The 5,757-nt window shown below is 38.3% G+C and overlaps 1 long non-coding RNA gene across 1 annotated transcript; it reads right to left on the minus strand.

Moving 5' to 3' along the window:
* Nucleotides 1–1,589: 1,589 nt before the first annotated feature.
* LOC131424303 (uncharacterized) lies at nucleotides 1,590–5,496 on the minus strand. Its single transcript, XR_009227087.1, has 2 exons — nucleotides 4,906–5,496; nucleotides 1,590–4,337 (listed from the first exon to the last, which is right to left on the minus strand). It is a non-coding gene; the product is annotated as an uncharacterized LOC131424303 (long non-coding RNA).
* Between the last annotated feature and the right edge of the window lie 261 nt (nucleotides 5,497–5,757).

Here is a 5,757-nt window from a genome sequence, read left to right on the forward strand (position 1 = left end):
CGTCTTTGGTGTATATTCATGTATTTCTGTTGATTTTGTACCGAAGACTGGAATTTTTCTGTCCAGGAGAATATCTTAAGTCTTTTCAGTTAAGGGAGATATTGCTAAACATTTCAGACATTCTCAACAGTCAATGTAGAAAGGTCTTTAGCAGTCATTCAAACTGGGGAATTCTTGCTAAAAGGAAACCTTATGATTTAATACTTGAGAGGCTGTTTTATCTGTGTGAATGCAGTAATTATAGAAAGGCCTTTATCTGTTGTTCAACCCTTGCACAAAGTATTCACCTGTAACTTGAATTATTTTGTTTTGTGTGTCATGGTTTTAGGGACACTTTAGCCCTAGCTTAAGAATTCACACAAGAGAAAGGGATGTTGAGAAGAGAAACACCATGAGTAGAATTTGAGAGTTTAGTAATTACAGTAGAGAGAATTAGGAAAAAATATTTTTCATATAAAATAACCTTTATTTTTTTAATATTTATTTTTTGGTTAGACACAATACCTTTATTTTGTTTATTTATTTTTATGGGGTGTTGAGGATCGAACCCAGGGCCTTGTGCATGCTAGGCAAGCTCTGTACCACTGAGCCACAACCCCAGCTCCTGGAAAGGTGTTTATATTTGAGAATCAGAAATATGCTAAGACAGTTAATATTTATAGCATCTTATCCATGAGCACGTTAAGCTTAACAGCAATTTGAACCATGTTAGATCCTTATTGGGAAGAATTTCTTATATCTAGCATTTACTATATGAAGTCTAATAAAACTCAGAAAATTTTAAAAGCCTTTTTGCTCATTGTGAAAATATTGAGTAACCAGGAAAACAGTTCATGGTTCAAGCATCTGATGCTGAAAACATTAAGTAGCCCTCTGGACTGTAGAAAGGGATAGCAATTACCAGTTGATAGTATATATAATCGTACTTGTCAGTCCTGAACTTGCAGATACTTTCAGAGCAAAAAAAGAATTGAGTGATGAAGGAAAGGATATGATAAAAAAAAAATTTAAACTTGAAAGGGGCATAATAGTAAAATATACCATGCCTTGTCTGAACAGAACTTCAAGAAATTTAGCCTTGAATAATAATATTTATGCTTAGTTTCTTTGCTTTTTGTTTGGTTGGTTTAGAGTACATTCAGAATAAACATTAGAGTGAAATAACTGGAACAGGTAGGTAAGGTTATAGAACTTCTGTTCTGATCCATGAGGACCTAGGAATTATCTCATCTGAAGTAAGTCTGTTTGTAGGTTAATAAATACTGTTATATGCTAACAATGGTAACAAAAGAATTGTGCTCTCAAGCAGTGACGCAAACCCGCCTTGGTTTCCTAGGTGAGTAGCAAATGGAGAGGATGGTCTAACTGAATATTCTACCCTCAGTCCACCAAGGGTCTTGGGAATATTGAGTTTCATTCTCTTAGATAATCTGCTCACCCTTGTTTCTGCTTTCCCAAACATTTCAAGCTGCCACAGAAATATAAAAGTATTCATGGCATCCTTGTATGTACCACCCTGCCTCCTCACTCACTGATTATATCATGAAATAACCATGTTCTCTTTACAGTAGAACATTGTATCATATGTCTATTTTATTTTTATGATAACATTAATTGTAATTAATGGGGTTTACAGTTATGTTTCCATACATGTATACATGGTGCATTGATCATGTCCATCTACCCTTCTATCCTTACCCTTGTCCATTTTATTTTATTTTATTTTATTTGTAGTTGTAGATGGACAGGAATGGCTTTATTTCATATTACAGTGCTGAGGATCAAACCCAGTGCCTCACATGTGCTAGGCAAGTACTCCACTACTGAGCTAAAGCCCCAGCCCCTCCATTTTATTTTTATACATAGTACACATATATTCATATTTTATAGATCTTTAACGTGAAGAACTAGAAAGTGTGGTGTACTAATGGACTGTGAGCTCAGAGATGACCAAGGATGTTTTCTTCTCTAAGAGAACACCCAGGATAGGTTATATAAACAAGTTGTAAAAGCATTTCTATAGCAATCATTGAACATGCCTCCATTTTTATACATAGTTTTAAAAAATATTTTTTAATTTTTGATAGATATTTATTTATTTATATGCAGTGCAAAGAATAAAACCCAGTGCCTCACACATGCTAGGCATGTGCCCTACCACTGAGCTATGATCCCAGCTCATATGTCCATAGCTTTAAGTTTTTATGGTCTTTTTGTTTGGTTTTATTTTGTTGTTTTTTGCTTTTTGTTGTTTTTGTACCAGGGATTAAATCCAGGGGCCCTTAACCACTGAGTTAGATCTCCAGACTGTTTTTAAAATTTTCTGTTTTGAGACAGGGTTTTGCTAGGTTTCTGAGGCTGGCTTTGAACTTGAGATCCTCCTGCCTGTCTCAGCCTCCCAAGTTGCTTGGATAACAGGCATGTGGCACAGTGCCCAGCTAGTTTTAAGTTTTAAAATGTCCTCTGTTAAATGATTTGAAGATTTGTGAAATGATTTCTTATAATATTATCTGGAGCTGCATCATATGGTGATCACATTTGATTTATTTAGAACCTCCATACTATTTCCCACAGCAGCTTCTTAGATCCTTAGTCACAATGCACAAAGTTTCAAATTTCCACATCCTTGCCATCACTTATTTTCTGATTTTGTTTGTTTATGAGACAGGGTCTCACTGTGTTGCAAAGAATAGCCTTGAACCTGCAATCCTCTTGCCTTGGTATCACTGAGTCACCACCACATATGGAAAATTTTGATTAAGGCCATTTTTATAGGTATAAAGTGGTAATTCATTGTGATTTTGATTTGTATTTCCCTAATAAATAGTGTTGGTCTGCTTCATTCTGGAAGAATATTCTTGCTGGATATAGGATTTGGGATTGAAAGTTTTCCCTTTCAGTACTTAAAAATTGTGCCACTTTTTTGTGGCCTCCGTGGTTTGTCTTGAGAAATTGTGTTGAAAAGACAATATTTTCTTCATCTGTGTGAAATATCTCTTTCCATATACATATGAGGATGCATTTCAGGACTATTCTATGACTTTCATCTGTTTTTCCAATGTTTCCTCATAGGTAGACTCAGGTCCTACATATTTGACAGGAACACTGTACAAGAGAGCTGTGTTCTTAGAGCATCCTGTCACCCAGGACTGGTGGTCATATGGAGCTCCGTCAGGAGCCGCTCTGGAAATACATGCCCTTAAGTCCTGAGTAAGAGATACTGAACAATTATTGTGCCCTGCAATAGCTTGGGCTTTATTTACCTCCACTCAGACAATGAGATGTGGCTCCAGGAGTAGATGTCACCCAGTGGGGTTGAGTTACACTCATCTGTTCCTTTGTAATCCTACCCCTTGCCTCATTTGAATGGCTTCTCCCCAATAAAACCAGGTTCAAGGCATGCTCTTCGTCTTTCTTGCCTGTCTTGCCTCCTTTGCGGGAGCTGGGTCAGAGGAGCCATCACAGAACCCAAAGGTATTTCTCTGTATGATTATTTTGTGCCAGCCCAGTTCACCCAGAGTGATCCTGACTGGTTTAGTCATGTGTCAGGTCAGAGCTCTAGGTTAAGGGGGTGTCTGCCCAACTTCACTGCAAAGCCTCTTTTTCCCCTTTGTAAGTATCTTGGGGGATCTTCTCGGAGACTAGGCATATATTTTCCTGTTCTTCACACTTCCAAGTAACTAATTTTAGCATGGCCTGGACATTTATCAAAAGCTCTGGGAAATTCTGATGTGCAGACAGAACTGAGAATCACTGACTTAGAGGTCAGAACATTGCCCTATCTGGTTGAATGACCTTGGGCAGAACACTTCCCATGTTGAGGTCTCATTTATAAAACTTGCTAATAAGAGTCCAGACTCCATGAAATATGCTCAAGGAATATAAAGTGATCCCCATACAGAGTTTGCTAGAGGGCCAGGCACAGAGTCAGGGCATGCAAGAGGTTAGAAATGGCTACAGACAACAGAAACCCCCCTGACATGCACAGCTTAAAATACAAGGGCATGTTCTTCCTGCACGTGAGAATCCTGAAAGTGGGCTGTTGTCTCTGTGAGCATCAGAGACCCCACTCCTTCTATTCTACCACACTTATTATGAAGCTTCTATTCCAGAGGTTACCTCATGGCCTAAGGAGTTCTGGCTTTCATGTCCTTCTTTCAGGAGTGGATCTGGTGGTGATCAGGGCAAAGAGTTCACTTTGAGGAATCTTTCTGGAAGTCACACATAGCATGGCAGTTTCCCTCTCACTGGCCACACTGTCATGTAGATATACTTGAGAAGCTTCAGAGAGGTGAGGAAATGTCCTCTAGTAGGGAACATCAACATCCGATGTGAATCTGCAATATGTATACGGGGTAAAAATGGGAGTTCATAATCTGCTTGAATCAAATGTATGAAATATGATATGTCAAGAGCTTTGTAATGTTTTGAACAACTAATAAAAAAAAGAAAAAAATAAATAAAATTGGGGCTATATCAATAAGGAAGAAGGAGTGAGGGGACAATGGATAAATAGTTCGCCCTGCCTACTGCTGTAAGGAGTGATGGGAAGCCACCTGAGGGTAGACTCAACAACGATAAATGTTCTACAAGATTGTCAAAGACTAATGCAGAAATAAGTACAATAGCAAATAATTTGTCCTATGTCAGTATCTAATGAGTCTCCTAAAGAAGTCACCAATATGGTGTTCTACCCGGATATATAGGGACAGTTGGACTAAGTTAAGGTTTTACTAGCAGGAGTCATGTGCAATACCAGACTATTTAGTTACTCTACGCATTTAGAATAAAATCCAAATGCATTACCATAATTTATGAGATTGTCCATAACCTTTTCTTTTAGCATATCTCAGTCAAAGTCTTATCCAGGGGCTGGGGATGTGGCTCAAGTGGTAGCGTGCTCACCTGGCATGCGTGGAGCACTGGGTTCGATCCTCAGCACAACATAAAAATAAAGATGTCCACCAAAAACTAAAAAAACAAATAATAAAAAAATTCTCTCTCTCTCTTTAAAAAAAAAAGATTTATCCAACATTTTCTTGCCTTGCTTTCTCTACTGTTCATTATAGACCAAATATTCTTCAAGCATCTGAAATAAGCCAAGTCTTTTACCTTTTTCAAAGTTTTCTATCAACTGTTCAATTTTCTAGAAATTCTCTACATCAGGTTCTTTGCATGGCTCGTTTTATCTCATAAGTTCAGGTGAAAAGTTATTTCCTCAGAAAGCCTTGGCTAGACAAACCCTATCTCAGTTCACCCCTTCATTCTCTAAGTATTTTCTCTCTCTCATTGCAATTTTCTGGATTTAAATATCACACAATCAAGCCAGGTTCAGTGGTGCATGCCTGTAATTCCAGTGGCTTGGGAAGCTGTGCAGGAGGCTCGTAACTTCAAAGCCAGCCTCAGCAAAAATGAGGTGCTAGGCAACTCAGAGAGACCCTGTCTCTAAGTAAAATACAATATAGGGCTGGGGATGTGGCTCAGTGGTCAAGTGCCCCTGAGTTCAACCCCCTACCCCACTCCACCCCCCAAAAAATAATCACACAATCTCCAGGAATATTGACATACAATTGCAATCCCCACAACGGAGAGGCTAAGGCACAAGGATCACAAGTTCAAGGCCAGCCTCAGCAACTCACCAAGACCCTCAGCAATTAAGCAAAACTTTTGTCTTAAAATAAAAAATAAAAAGGACTGGGAATGTAACTCAATGGTGAATCACCTCTGGGTTCAATTCTTAGTACAAAAAAAATTTAT

Source organism: Marmota monax, unplaced genomic scaffold, assembly GCF_021218885.2.
Source record: "Marmota monax isolate L192 unplaced genomic scaffold, Marmota_monax_Labrador192_F-V1.1 WCK01_AAM20220418_F8-fsc00101, whole genome shotgun sequence".
Classification (NCBI taxonomy): Eukaryota; Metazoa; Chordata; class Mammalia; order Rodentia; family Sciuridae; genus Marmota; species Marmota monax.